Raw genomic sequence first — 15,532 nt, 5'->3', positions numbered from 1 at the left:
CACCCCCATATCCAGAGGAGCCTTAACTAGGCCTTCCTTAGCATATAAGGGCATTACCATCTCGGTTGCCCGAGGACAGTAATAATCAAATGTCGATAAAAGAACTATTATGTTATATTACAAGTGATTTAAAACCAACAAACATTATAACGTTACAACTCAAAGGCTACTCGATACTACTCTCAAATCTTGTGAAGACTCATCCCTGCCCGACTCCAGCTATCAACGACATTAACACCTGCTAAGACAGACTGCTCACCATAAGGGATCACGGTAGATACATAAAACAACAAGACAACCACACAAGGTCAGTACTGAGATGAGATACGACAATAACAACAACATCTATCAATACAACACAACACAATCAGTCACACACACAATCACGCCCACTCCAAACAATCTTCGTCACCGACTGTCCACTGGACCAGCCCTGCCAGTGGGGGACCGCAGCCGTTCCCACCTAAGCCCCGCTCATCATACCGAGAGATAACCCTGTCCCATTAATGTGCACATCCCCTCCCGTGGCGGATTCCATGGAGGGCGAAACTAGGGCGTGAAGCCACTCCCGCAAGTGACTCCACTCAGCCGAGAACGCATCTCGAGAACCAGAGACAAACAATCACTATCAACAACCGTCACAATACGAATACGATAATATACATCAACCACAGCACAACCACAACGACACTACAACCGACACACTAGACCATCTACAAAAACTATGTAGGCGAACCTACCTTTAAGCAACCGCAACCAATCCACGCCAACATACGACAGATCCAGCAATCAAGCAACACCTATAACCATAACACAATCATCTATCATTACCAAGCAAACCTTAACTGCAAAGACAAGGATACGGATGATGATGACGACATACCTACAAGGAGAAACTTGGCAAAAGACCGCTACCCGACTCAGGTTACGCTCTCCTAAGGCATAAGAACCTTCAAAGGCTTCTATGGAGGTTTTTTGGTGAAGGGAAAGGAAAGAGGCGACTAAAGGATAGAAGAAATGAGGCGGAAATGATTTGCGGATTTAACAAAACGCGATTAAAAACCCTCGCTAAAAACCCGATACTCGATCGAGTGACACCCTACTCGATCGAGTAACCACGCTACTCGATCGAGTAGCCTCTACTCTATCGAGTACCCCTCATAACTCGTAACTCAAGGTAACTTTGACACGCACTTCTAAGGACTATTACCGCTCCCAAGGTCAGTCAACGCTGGTCAAAGGGTCTCCAAAAGGGCGGGTATTACATTAATAATAAATTAGGAGTTTGTTTTCTTGTTTTGAGAACCTTGAATAATGTATTAGTTTTGTTTTCGGTTTTAGTATCGATCCGGATTGGTCAGGTGTTTCCGCCACCTTGACCCTTTTATCAATATTATACTCTGAGATTTACTTTATAGTATGTTTCTCCTTTGTTTTATAATCCTGGTTGTTACAAGGAAAGAGTACACCGATTTCAAGGTCATACCCGGTGAAAGTACCGCAACACAGCATAGGCTAGTGGTGCTTGATTTTTGGGGTAGGAGAGACTTGAGGAAGAGAAAGGTCATCTGTAATACTACGGTTTTATGAGCTGTTGGGTACTCTATCGAGTAAGGCTTATTCTGTCAAGTAAGTTAGTTTTGCTAACTGGACAGTGTTCTGCTGATGGCCGATGGGTACTCGATCGAGTAGGGGCTACTTAATCGAGTACCTCAGTTACTTGATCGAGTCCGTTGGTTTTACGGGCTTTGGCCGGGTTTTGATAGCAACGCGAGAATGATATATAAAGTACTTTTCATCAGTTTCTTTTACTTTTTACTTTATTCTAAATATTTTACAAAAGAGAACAAGTCTACGTTGCATCCTCCTCTCACATTGCTATCAAATACAAGGGCTTGAGTCGTCGGATTTATGAGTTCTTTACACCGTTGAGACCGTTGTATTGTGGGTAGGATCCTAGTACAGTTTTTATGTTAATTCGTTAGTTTTGGTTAAACCCTAATTGGGTAATTTGGGGGTATTTGGGAGTATTGTTGTATGATTATATGTTGATAGGAGGTGATTTCGTAGAGGAGCACTTTTGATATGCTGCTTGTGTCGATCTGTGGTGATTGCATTCCAGGTAGGGTTTCCCTACTCAGTTATTATATGCATGATGCTAAGATGGTTGTTAGTTGTTGGCATATGATTACATCGTATTTGATTGGTATTGTTGATATTGTAATTGGTTGCTGTTGATTTGTCTGTGGTTCACGAGGTGCGCCCTCGACTGAGTGGAGTCGCTTTTGGGAGTGGCTTCACGCCCTTGATTCGCCCCTTGTGGTTCTCCTCACAAGGGGGATGTGCACATTAAGGAACATAGGTTGATCGCTCGATGGAGATAAGCGGGGCTTAGGTAGGAACGAATGCGGTCCCCCATTGGCGGTGTGGATTACTGGTTGCAACTGGTAATTTGGCAGGATTAGACCTTCAGGCTAGCCAGATGATTGGTGATGTGATGATGTTGGAGGATTGTGACTTTATACTTGTTGTATTATTATCTTATATTGTGAATGCAGTAACTGACTCCGTTTAATTGTCTTAAAAACCGTGGTGATCCATTCAGGGTTGGTGAGCAGTTATTGAGCAGGCATGACTCGAATGCGTGAGGGTTAGCTGGGGATGAGTCACCACGAGTCAGCTAATGGTCTTCCGCTGTTGTGTCGAGACATTTTTATTTACTTAAGATGGATTTTTGGTTTGGAACACTTGTATCGTATTTTATCAGTTGGTTTTGCCTGTAATCACTTAAACTATTTATTTAAAGTCTGTTCTTTGATGGTCTATTTGATATACTCTGCCTCGGGCAACCGAGATGGTAGAATTCTCATACCTTAGGTGGTCTTGGTAAGGCACCTTGGTGTATGGGGGTGTTACAAAGTAGTATCAGAGAGACGATTTTGGAACATGTAACTAATGAATCTAATGAACTTAGAGAGTCAAACTAAAATGAACCCGGATAGGAGTTGTTAGGAGCTAATGCAAAGACTTGGGAGACGTCCTAAAGTTGCGAACTCGCCCTAAAACTTTGAACCGGTCACTATGGGATGTCATGGGGATCGCTATGTGTATACTAATGTTCACATGAATATGTTGGATGGATGAATATGTGGTTGGATGGAGGATGTGATGGAAAAGGTGAAATTAATCGTATATGATAATATGATTTATAATTAAGCATGATGTATGGTGAAATGATTTATAATGTGGCAATATTAGTAACATGTGAATATGAGATATTGTATATGTATGTTTTGTTTTTGACGAAAAGTTCTAAAGTTAAAGGCATGCGGGTAGTGTAGTATCGTCAGCATAACTCGATCGAGTGGGGGTAACTCGATCCAGTAGGTTGGACTCGATCGAGTGGGCTGAGCTCGATCGAGTGGGTATATGTGTATGTTGGGCAATAGCTGCTGTTTTGTGCAACTCGATCGAGTAAGGGGAGCACTCGATCGAGTGTTGGCTACTCGATCGAGTACGTATGTGACTCGATCGAGTGTGTTTTTACGTCAGTTCTGGTTAGGTTCTGGAGTTGGGGTACTCGATCGAGTAAGTGGGTAGCTCAATCGAGCGACCTCTACTCGATCGAGTAGATGTTGTTACTCGATCGAGTAGGTGTTGTGCTGGTCATATTTGCTTTAAGCCGTAGGCTATGTGCTTACGTTTATCTCTCCTCTTATAGCTCAAAGATATGCCGCCAAGGAGGTCTGCTATATATGCTAGGGCTCAGGAGATGAGTGTTGATGATATTGCTAAGATGCTTGAGCATTAGGATGCGCTTACCGAAGCTCTAAGAGGTTTGGGAAGGATAAGGATGCCGGGAGAGACTTTGTCAAGATGAGCGCTACGATATCCCGCTTCAACCCAACGAATTATATGGGTACAGGTGCGCCAATTTTGCTCGACAATTGGCACCGAGAGATGGAGAATATCTTGGGAATGGTTCATTGTCCCGAAGAGTTTAAGGTAGAGCAAGCTGCGTTCTACCTAAGAGATGCCGCGGGGGAGTGGTGGGACAAAGTAAGAGAGAGTGTCCTAGACCTTTATCTGAAGTAGGGTAATTCTTCTATTCCATGGACCGAGTTTAAAAGAGCCATGAGAAAGGAGTTCATTCTGGAGCACGTTCGCAGTAAGATGCGGGAGGAGTTTGATTCTTTCAAGATGACCGCGGATATGACAGTGGCGGAATATTATCATAAGTTCAACGAAAAATCGAGACACGCTGAGGATTTGGGGCTGAGTCAGGAGAACTTAGCACTTCGGTTTGGGAAGGGGTTGACTTATCAGATCATGGAGAAACTACCGGTTAGGGTCCTTACCAATGTTAAGGAAGTTTATGAGAGAGCAGGAAGAGCTGAGAGGTTGGTCGAAATGGCTAAGGAAAACAAAGAGAGGGGCCCGGAGAAGAGAAAGGCTGAGAGTGAGGGTGGTGGCCAGTCTAGTTACAAGAGAGGTAATCACAACCAGGCAAGGGCTTATTCATCGAGATCGGGCTTCAGTGGTGGAGCTTCTTATGGGCGTGGCCGCAGTAGTAGCAGCAGTTGGGGTATCTCGTGTTTCAACTTTGACGGTATGGGCCACAAGAGGCAAGGGTGTACTAGTGCCGGGGGGGGGGGGATTTTCAGAGGCCATCACAAGGGAGATTTTAGCAGGGTCTGATACAGAGCTATGCTAGCAACCGAGCAGTTGGGTGATGGAATAACCAGGGAGGGCAGAGTAACAACAAAAGTGGATTCAACCACAATGGCGGTAATTCTTATTAGAAACCGACGGCTAACAACAATCAGGGGTCAGCTGCCAAGCCTTCTACATCCGCTAGTACAGTACAAGAGGGTGGACAGAAGACCAGTGGAAAACTGTTTATGATGGACAAGCAAGCTGCTGAGGATGATGTACACGTGATCACCGATACATTTCTAATTAATGATGTTCCTACCTTTGTTTTGTTTGATTCGGGGGGTGTGGACATCGGCCCACCTGCAAGCCCGGTCGATCTACGGATGTGCAGCGGTCTTTTGAAATCCACGCTCGGCGGCGTAAATATGCTTTCGACCGGATCATTTTAGAACGGTCGGTTTCGTCTCGGTAAGGGTCTCGAAACGATTAGAGATGTTCGGAGTTGCCACCAAGCATTTGTTTTGTGCTTGGAACCCGTTGGAATCCACTTTATACCTCGGTTAAACGAAGCAAAAGGCAGTGTTTGACATAGGTACTAAAGATAAGGAATCGTCCCTCTTTAGCATCCTATCTCTAGAATGACTCTCGTACGCCCTGGATAAAGTCGTCCACTATCCAAAGTTTCCGAGTAAGAGGTGAAGGTACGTATTGGGAAGCCCTTTAATCAGACACCCAATCTTGCCCGCGGTAGTGGCCTCTAGTGATCGATCTTGGTTGGTTGAATGCAAAAGTTGATAAAACGTTTTAAATGCATGAATGCGCATCCAATAATTTAAACCTAAAATGTGAGAGCTTTCTAAGTCGGTTGATTTAATCCAAGTATCAAGTATAAGATGTTGAGTTGGATTTATGGTTGATTTGCATGCAAGACGGAAATTAAACATCCATTTACCGTATTAGGTTTATGGTGCATAACGTGATCCATTTGTCTTAGTAAGGCATTTTGCAAATGTGATTTTTGGATGAGTAAATAGTCATCTGATCCGTCCTATATCCGGGTTGGCCGGAGTCGGGATCGTCCTAGACTAATGCTGGAAAGGGAACATACCCTGCACCAAGCGGCCACATGAGGTGCGAGCCTGTTGGCGGTGCAAGGGGTCTCCCTTGGTTTTGAAAATAAGAAAGAAAAGGCCTGTTTAGGCACGGGTCAGGCAACGGTTATATGCCGTGCTCTGACCATTTGAAAAACGTTTATGAAACGTGTTGAAAAGTGGGTATTTAAACCCGTTTTGGTTTGAAAGGGCCGTTTAGACCGTATTTGTTGATTTGAGGAACGAGACTCGAATAATCATCATTATTTTGATGATATTCGGTGTCGGGTTCGACTTGACATGGATAGTTTTGAGAATGATCATGAACTAATTGTTTCAAGTTCATTTGAATATAATTAGTCGATACTCATCATCGTACCCGGGTTAAAATCTGGCATGGTATGTGGAACCAAGGATGACTTTGTGTTGGTGACTAATATGTTTATTTTGGAAATGTAAAGAAATGATGAAAGGCTTTAAAATACCTCTCAAAATGTAAAGAAATGAAATAAAAGGCTTTAAAATACCTTTTAAATGTTATTAACCAAATATTATCACCGGAACACAGATTAAACCGTCATGGTATTAAGAACCAAGGGTGAAAAATGTTTTATGGTTAAAATTTGTAAAAATAAATAAAAGGGTTTGAAAACATTCGAAATTGTAAAAACCGATTACAAATATGAAAATAGATTAATGAGGAAGGACGAGAACAAACACGGTTGAGTTCTGACGTGGGCACCCCATTGAGGAGCGGGCCTCTGTGCAGAACAAGGGGCTTCTGCCTCAGGCCAAAACTCAGTTTTGGCTCGTCTATCCTATGTTTTCGATCGTGTTATGCATGTTTTAGCATGTTATTGTCATAAAACAAGTAAAGACATGATAAAAGAAGGATTTTTACACCCTCATACTTACATGTTTGGTTATGGCGAGAAACCGGCGTAAGTGTAACAACTCGTTTGGTCGGAAAAGACTCGGTTTAAAACCGTTTTGGTAAGTAAAAAGAGTGTTTTATTAAGATTAGTGACGGTGTAGTGGTCGAAATGGTCGGTCAAGTGATTTAATGCACGATGACGGTACCAAACAATGTGTAAGGCTTGTATTTACGATCGGTAGGTCGTAAATACGCGTCGGATTGTGACTTAAGAAGCTGAGTCGAGAATTTTAAGGGAGAAAAGAGGGGGCGGACACTCGTGTAAGTTCTCAAATGGGGGCATTTGAGGGGTATTTATAGGAAAATGAGTGGTTGTGTGAGTTTTGAGCTACGTGGCCACCTGGGCTGCTCAAAGAGGCGCGAGCCACATCGCGGGTCTTCGAGTTGTCCTGTCACTTTCACACAAGTGCAATCATGATTTGTTATATCCTAGGATTGGTAGTCACATATTTGGTACTTGACCATTCATGAATCCGGGAAATATTAGTATAGAAGGTTTGAAATGTTTTGTTTTTTGTGGTTGACTTGGTTTGACTCGTTGTTGGAGTCGGGATTTGAATTTTTGGGTCGGTTTTGGTCCGGTGTCGGTTTTGACTCTAGTTAGTGTCATTGCGACCCTGTCGTCGTGCATTAAACACTCCAGGTACTTTTGAAATGTTTTGAAATCTTTCATTTTCGAAATCGTTTTAAGTTTTCCGACGTAAAGTTATACACAAACTGTCGATCAAACGCCGCGATTCCAAAACATGTTGTAGTCCGATAATCATCGGGTGTTTGTTGGAGTGTCAGCAGATACTGGGTATCTACAGAGCCCCCATTTTGACTGAGGCTTGGACAGGGCGAAAGTCAAAATAGAGCCCCCAAGTCAATCGAAGATTACAACCTGGAGACCCAAGCGACGTCGAGGTGGCTCGAAAGGATTCGGGCCAAGGACCTGCCGTCGGGAAGGGCGACGCCAAGGCGACTCGAGGGTATGAGCCAAGGACATGTCGTCGGGAACAGTTTAGAGTTTGTCGACTGTCCGTACGGGTCATTTAAATTCCGTTAGACTACGTACAAAGGCTCGCCAGCCATAAGAAGGAGTCATACCTAAGGCATCTTTGGATACGTCCTTGCGTGTTTGCGGACAATGGCTTGCCAGCTGTAGTGCGTACATGAGGAGGGCTCGCCAGCCGCGATGGGTAGTAAGGCTCACCAGCCATGGTGCATATATGAGGAGGGCTCACCAGCCGCGATGCGTAGTAAGGCTCGCCAGCCATGATGCGTATATGAGGAGGGCTCGCCAGCCGCGATGCGTAGTAAGGCTCGCCAACCATGGTGCGTATATGAGGAGGGCTCGCCAGCCGCGATGCGTAATAAGGCTCGCCAGCCATGGTGCGTATATGAGGAGGGCTCGCCAGCCGCGATGCGTAGTAAGGCTCGCTAGCCATGGTGCGTATATGAGGAGGGCTCGCCAGCCACGATGCGCAGTAAGGCTCGCCAGCCATGGTGCATATATGAGGAGGGCTCGCCAGCCGCAATGCGTAGTAAGGCTCGCCAGCCATGGTGCGGTCGGTTGATCGACCGTGAGAATTGCCGCGTCGGATGGGCTTGTTTTGAAAGTAGCGGACTCATGATGCCGCCGTGGAAATGGTGAATTTTGAATTTCACTATCAATGTTTTTGAAATGAGCGGGTCCTGCGAGGAAGCCCCCTGTTGACATTTTGAAGGAATAGTGAATTTTGAATCTTCACTACTCGTTTTTTTTGAATTTGAAGTGGCGGTTTTAACCGCCGTTTGTTTGAATGTTTTGAAGAAAATAGCGAATTTTAAATTTCGCTATTACGTCTGAAGTGACGGTTTATGTGTCGCCGTTGACATGTGAAGGAAATAGTGAATTTGGAATCTTCACTATTACGTTTGAAGTGACGGTTTATGTGCCGCCGTTGACATGTGTGGTGAAAATAGTGGAATTTAATTTCCAACTATTATTTTGAAAATGACGGTTTTAATTGCCGTCGTTTGAAATTTGACGAAATAGTGAATTTGAATTTTCACTATTATTTTGAAAATTGACGGTTTTAATTGCCGTCGTTGAAATTTGACGAAATAGTGAATTTGAATTTTCACTCTTATTTTGAAAATTGACGGTTTTAATTGCCGTAGTGAATTTGAATTTTCACTATTATTTTGAAAATTGACGGTTTTAATTGCCGTTGTTGAAATTTGAAGGAAAATAGTGAATTTGAATTTTCATTATTATTTTAAAAATTGACGGTTTTAATTGCCGTCGTTGAAATTTGAAGGAAAATAGTGAATTTGAATTTTCACTATTATATTGAAAATTGACGGTTTTAATTGCCGTCGTTGAAATTTGACGAAATAGTGAATTTGAATTTTCACTATTATTTTGAAAATTGACGGTTTTAATTGCCGTCGTTGAAATTTGAAGGAAAATAGTGAATTTGAATTTTTACTATTTGCTTTTGTATTTGAAAAATGGCGGTTTTAATCGCCGTTTTTTTTGGAATTTTGAAGGAAAATAGAGAATTTTGATTTCACTATTTGTTGTTGTATTTGAAAAATGACGGTCTTTAATGTCGTCATTGAAAATTTGAAGTTTGTTATGGGAAATTGGGCCAAAGCTCAAAATTTCGCTGAAAGAGCAGGGAGCACCTCATTGAGGTGCGAGCAACCTGGCGAGTCAAGGGAGCTTCCCTATTTTTCTGTAAAAGACGCGAGGATGCTCCGCATATCATCCTCATTTCGTCTTCAACCTTCAACACAAACAAACAAAAAAAAACCGCCATTGTTGGTCTTTAGCTTGCTTCCATTCGTGCCATTATCAACAATGTCATCTCAAGGTATGTATTTCCTCTTGAATCCATTTGAATTTGTTGGTCTTTTAGCTGAATTGCATTAGGGCGAGAATTTTGCCCTAGAAAATCGATTTGGGCGTTTTTGATTGAACCTATTTTGAGTGAAATTGATGATTGTACTAGGTTAGAAACCTGTTTAGGAGTATAGGGGTGCTTTTAGTTTGTATTTTGGTCCCCGTGCCCGCTCCCTATGCTCGAAAAACGTGAGTGAGGCGAAGAAACCGTCTCATTTCACAATGCCAAGTTTATTTGCTTGAGTAGTGGGTCACACTAGGTTGCATTGTAGTCGGGAAAGACCGTATTTGCCATTGTGGACCTTTGTTGGGTATTGTGGGCAAAATTGGAATTATTGCCTTTTGTGACGGTCTTATGTCTGACGGAATAAGCACCTGTTTGAGCTTGAATTGAGTCAGTTTGCCTTGAAATGGACCTTATTGGTAGTTTAGGTCGCTTTGAGGCGTGATAAAATCAAATTGTCTCGTCGTGGTCGTATTTTGAATTTTTGACCGGTTTGCGCTCAAATTAGCGTAGAAATTGCCTTTTTGAGCCTGTAGAAAAATACCCCATTGTATCGGAAATGTATTTTGATTTGTTGGCGGACCTTGTATGGGTCTTGGGGTGCCGTTTTTTTGTTGTGGTTGTTTTGACTCGTCTTTTGTTTGAAAAGAAGGACGAGTCATTTTTTTTGCATTTTGTTTTGTAAATCTTTTTTGTTTGGCTAGGCCTGGACGGGATTGCCCTTGTTTTGCTTTGCAGAGTTTTTTTGGATTTGTCCATTTTACGCCGTCGTAATGCCAAAATTTCGGCGGACGTTCTTTGTTTGCAGGAGAGTGCTCGGGACAGGCTGGGTCCCTTGCTGCGACCTTTGAGGAGCTGTTTGGGACGGGGCCGGTTAACACTCCGGTTAGTGCACCCATCGCGGTAGTGGAGGACGCTTCCGAGGAGGAAGGGCCCCCTGAGGAGACTGTTGGGGCCGAGAGGGCCGTTGAGGAGCGTGAGGAGCCCGTTGTTGGGGCTACTGGCGTTGAGAGAGCTCAGACTGGGTCTGAGGCTAGTACCTCTGGGAGGAGGGTTTCTACGAGGAGGCGGATTCCTCAGCCGACTGCATTTTGTTACGGAACGTCCCTAGGTTCGTTGAGATGCCTTCCATCCGTCACATTGAGTCTCGTGGTCAGAAGAGACGGGGGGCGGAGACGGTTGAGGATGATGCAGACATCGCGAGTTGGGAGGCTAGACGGGTTACAGCCCCGCGGGGGCTAAACCTGCGGGCGGCGCCTGCTTGGGCCGAGGGATTTGACGGTAGCCAGTTGCTGCTTCGACTGGACAGGCACATCTCCTACCGTGCTCACGAGGGCTTGGTGAGTCGTGTCACCTGATTGAACTTTCGTCACTTTTGAAGTATCAGACCTGGATAGGTGTTCTGACGTTGTTTGTTTTTGATTTCAGGAGATCGGCACCATGAGGACTTTCTCGAGCTTCACTACCTGCCTAGGCTTTTATGACGTTCTCCGAGCCGGAACGAGGGCGTTGATAGAGAGGTCGGCTTTTGGGCCGTTGGTGGCCGCTTGGCGGGATATTCACAGGTCTTCGATTAGGTCAAACCCGTGTCGGATCCATGTCATGTTGGATCGGTACTGGGACACGACGTCATCGTTCCACATGGAGTTCAGGAAGGTCGGCGTGACCTTAGAGGATTTTGCCATGATATATGGCCTCCCTTGTGGCGAGACACCTGTCGAGTTCACAGAGACACCGGAGAGGGTGTCTTCTCGTGCGGTTACTCATCTGATCGGTACTGTTTTGCCTGAGTCTTCCGACATTACTCCGTACCTGATCGCGAGTTCGTATGTGAGAGACCACTTCAGAGGGAGAGTGGTGGTGCTGCTCCGGCACCGTTGGCGAGTCCGGAGGCCGAGGCTAGAGGCCGACGCGGGAGGCGCGGTTGTGGTTGTGGTACTTCTTGGGTGCCACGTACTTTGGCAACAAGGGTGAGCGCTTGTCGACCAAGGTACTTCCTCTCCTTGCTGACCTTGACACTTTGGGTCAGTTTGACTGGGTTACGCCGGATTTGGTGAGTTTTACCCGGTATATGCACGCAGCGGTGCGTCCGAAGGCGATGGGGGACGGTAGCGCCCCGGCTTTGGTTGGTCTCGGCCTCATCTTTGAGGTACGAGCGTATTTTTTGTAGTTTTGAGTTTGATTTTGATTTTGGTTTTGGCAATTTTTGAAAAGATTGGCTGATTTGTGTTTGCTGTGTTTGATTACAGGCTTGGTTGTATGCTTACTTCGTCCCTCTGCGTCCGGGGACTACAGGTGGTGTCCCTTCGACCTACCCTGCCGTGAAGGGTTGGACGGTGGCTCGGAAGAAGTCGATTAAGTCGACTTACGAGGACTGCAGGCGTCGTGTGAACGCCCTTCAAGTTGCTGACGTAAGTTGTTGTTCCTTACTCCTTCTCCTTTATAGAGATAGATAGAGATAGGATTACTAGGTAGCTTAGGAAGCCTCCAGTCGATTGAGTAGCTTTGTCTTGAATGCAGTTTATCGGGTGGCCTTGGGAGCACTACACGGAGGTGCCGGCTGCTGTCAGGCAGCGTCTGCGACCTCGCAGCTCCCAGCGCTTGTACTTGAGACTGCGATTGAGCCGGTTCGGTACTTGGGCGAGCGCTTAGCCCGTCAATGCCTTACTGAGATCTTCGTGGTACCGGTCGACCCGCCTAGGGTGTTGTTCCAGGAGTCGACCCCCGACGAGGTTGAGGAGTACCTTCACGGTCAGGGTGGTGAGGAGCTGTTGCTACGAGACGTTGACTACGACACCTTCCGGTTGTCGAGGCTTGCCTGGTACCCGATCGAGGTATGTTTTCCTCTGTTCTTTTGTTTTCATTGTCTCCTTTGATAGGAGGCTCTGTTACCTTTGATGCGGAGAATTAACACGGCCTGAAATCGCGTGTCAGTCGATCGACTGCCATACCTGGTCGATCGACTGACCTCGTGAGGTTTTACCTTCGTTTTAATTGTTTAAATTCTTTATTCGACGAATCGAGTGCACACGACTAGTTGAATGTTTAGTATATGACTGACCCATTAGATCGAGAGATAGGGACAGTTGTTAGATCACCAATTAAAATGACTAAACTATGCTGAGATCGAAAGATAGGTACAGTTTAGATTTTTAGTCACTTTTCAGGACGAGAGTCGTATTAGTGATATTAGGGACTTATAGCGAGATCGAAAGATGCTATCTGTTAAGAGTGGACCGAGAGGACCTCTTGTTTTCCCGCCTCATGTGTTTGATTTAGACCTACTTAGTATGCTGCCGCCGAAACTATAGTGAACCGACCATCCTAGTACCTCTTTTATTATCTGTTTTATCCGTTTATTTAGTTTATTGTCTTTTACTGCCTTTAGCTTTAGACCAAATCAATTCAACCCCCACACTTGTTACCTTAGACTAAATTTAGACAATTATTAATTACATTCGCCTCCCTGTGGTTCGACCCTGTTACCACTAGCTTCTGTTAGTTTTAATAGGTATTATAAATCTTATTTTTGGTACTCACAACGACGGGTATCAAATTTTGGCGCCGTTGCCGGGGAGGCAATTGTTCTAATTTTTAGTTGTTTTTATTTAGTCTTTCTTAGTTTAAGGGACATCCGTTCCTTAAACTTTTCTTATATTCTTTTTGTAGTTTCTTCTTATGCGTAGGTCACAGGGTGGTGAACTAGTACCGTTCAATCCTGAGATTGAGAAATCCTTGCGTGAGTTGAGACGATCATCAAGGGTATTACCGACAGAGGAAGAGCTGAGTACTCTGTCAAGTTACTACGAGAACACTCTATTTGAGGAGTATCCACCTTCATCTCCTGTTTCTAATTCATCAGCTGAGACCGTCACTTCTCCAGACTTCCTAGAGATGGCTGAGGAAGCGACTATTGCCAGTCACTCTGAGCCGACAGCTGCAAATATATACAAGGGTTTCAAATTACCTGGAGCTGATAGAAAATTCGAGCCGAAGCCTTCCTATATCAACTTGGTTGAGAGAAACTAGTTCGGGGGAGCTGCAAATGAAGATGCAGCCAAGCATATGGAGATATTTATTGATTATTGCTGCTCTATACCCCCGCCGACCGGTGTGACCCAGGACCAGATAAAGGAGACCATTTTTATATTCTCACTCCGCGATGCTGCAAGGGAGTGGTATAGAGATCTGGATCGAGCCGCTCATGGGATCACCGACTGGAATTCTTTGGCCTTGGCATTCTACAAGAAATACTTCTCTGCCTCGAAGACGAATGACATTAGAGCTCAGATCAAGAGCTTTAAACAGGGACCTGTTGAGAACTTTTATGAAGCATGGGTCCGATTTAAGAAGCTGGTGCGAACTATTCCGCACCATGGGTTCGAAAAATGGAGTCTTTGCAATCAGTTCTATAACGGACTGTATGACGACCAGAGGGCTATCTTGGATGCTGCAGCCAATGGCCGATTTGCTTTGAAAATATGGGAGAGACTAAGGGGTGGAAGATCATTGATGACTTAGCCACCCATAAAGCTGAATATGGGAATTCGAGAGGCATTAGAGGCTCTCACGGCGAGGTTTGACAAATACGAGTTGGGAGGAGCTTCAAAAGGAGGGATGATAACAACAATGAAATTAACGAAATTAACAGAAGAATTCATGCTTGAAATGACAGAACAAACAATTAACATAAACGATAAATCGGTTTCGGGAAACTAACTAACAATTTCTATACTATCAACGCAATAAAGATGAACTGAAATAAGAATAAGAGAATACCGAAATTGCAGAGGAATTGTAACGGAAAGATTAAAGGCACGAACGAAAATCCAATGCGAAACAATATTCCGAACCCTAATTATTGAATGATGAAAACTAAAGAACTGTATGTAACTGATATAAAACTTGATAATTTTCTGAATGAATGTATCTCTGAACTAGGTTACGTTATATAGAAAGTATACGTAACATAATTCCTAAACCTAATATCGCTTTGGGCTTTGGAAAACTCGTTCTATATCTTCACGTCTAAGTAGCGGCTTGGTCGATCGACTGAGGTGACCGGTCGACCGACTAACACGTGCTGAACAGTAGTCTCTGGATGTCATGGGTTGGTCGATCGACTGAAAGCAGTGGTCGATCGACTGAAGTAGCTGACACTTGACTTCTAACTTCTCGTGGATTTGTCTTTTGGGCCTCGAAATGCGCACCAAGCTCGTTCCTTAAGTGAATACTTCACGTCAAATGCAATGCAAGATACTCGGGGATGGATTTAGCTCAATTTCTGCTGAATTCTTCACATTTCTGCAATAATGTACAAAAACACGAAAATAGACGGAAATAGGGGAAATGGTAGCTTAAACTACACAAATGAGCTCTAAAATGCGTGTAAAATGAGGCATAAAACATCATATAAATGACACGCATCACCCTTCATAGCACATTCTCTGCCTCAAAACATCATATAAATGACACGCATCACCCTTCATAGCACATTCTCTCATTCGCTTAACTGTCACCTCCTGACAAAAGTACCCATATCATTAATACCTAAGTACTAGCAACTGCCTCCTATAATCACATCTTATACTCCCTCACAACCATACATACAAATCCGGCCTCTACAAAATCAATCTCTTTAAAATGGCTACTTTTTCTAATAATCATCACCCTTAACCACTAGTGACAACAATTAAACACCAGCAATGTTCGTATAATAAATCTCTAACACTTACCTCTAAATATAACAGTTCCTTTCCTATCTTCGGTTAACATCCCAAATAACGAGCATCAAATCCATCAATAAAAATTACCTCAGCATTCATTCCAATTTTATCCTTAATTGTATCGTCACCTAACTCACCACCAAAATCTCATATCGTGCAAATACTCTACCAAATTTTTACTCCGCTTAATTCCTCAAAACTCATGACTAACATGTCGTCCTGAAATTCCTACATAACCATTAACTCACA

The sequence above is a fragment of the Silene latifolia genome, chromosome 9, assembly GCF_048544455.1.
Source record: "Silene latifolia isolate original U9 population chromosome 9, ASM4854445v1, whole genome shotgun sequence".
NCBI lineage: Eukaryota > Viridiplantae > Streptophyta > Magnoliopsida > Caryophyllales > Caryophyllaceae > Silene > Silene latifolia.
Note: the sequence above shows the minus strand (reverse complement) of the source record.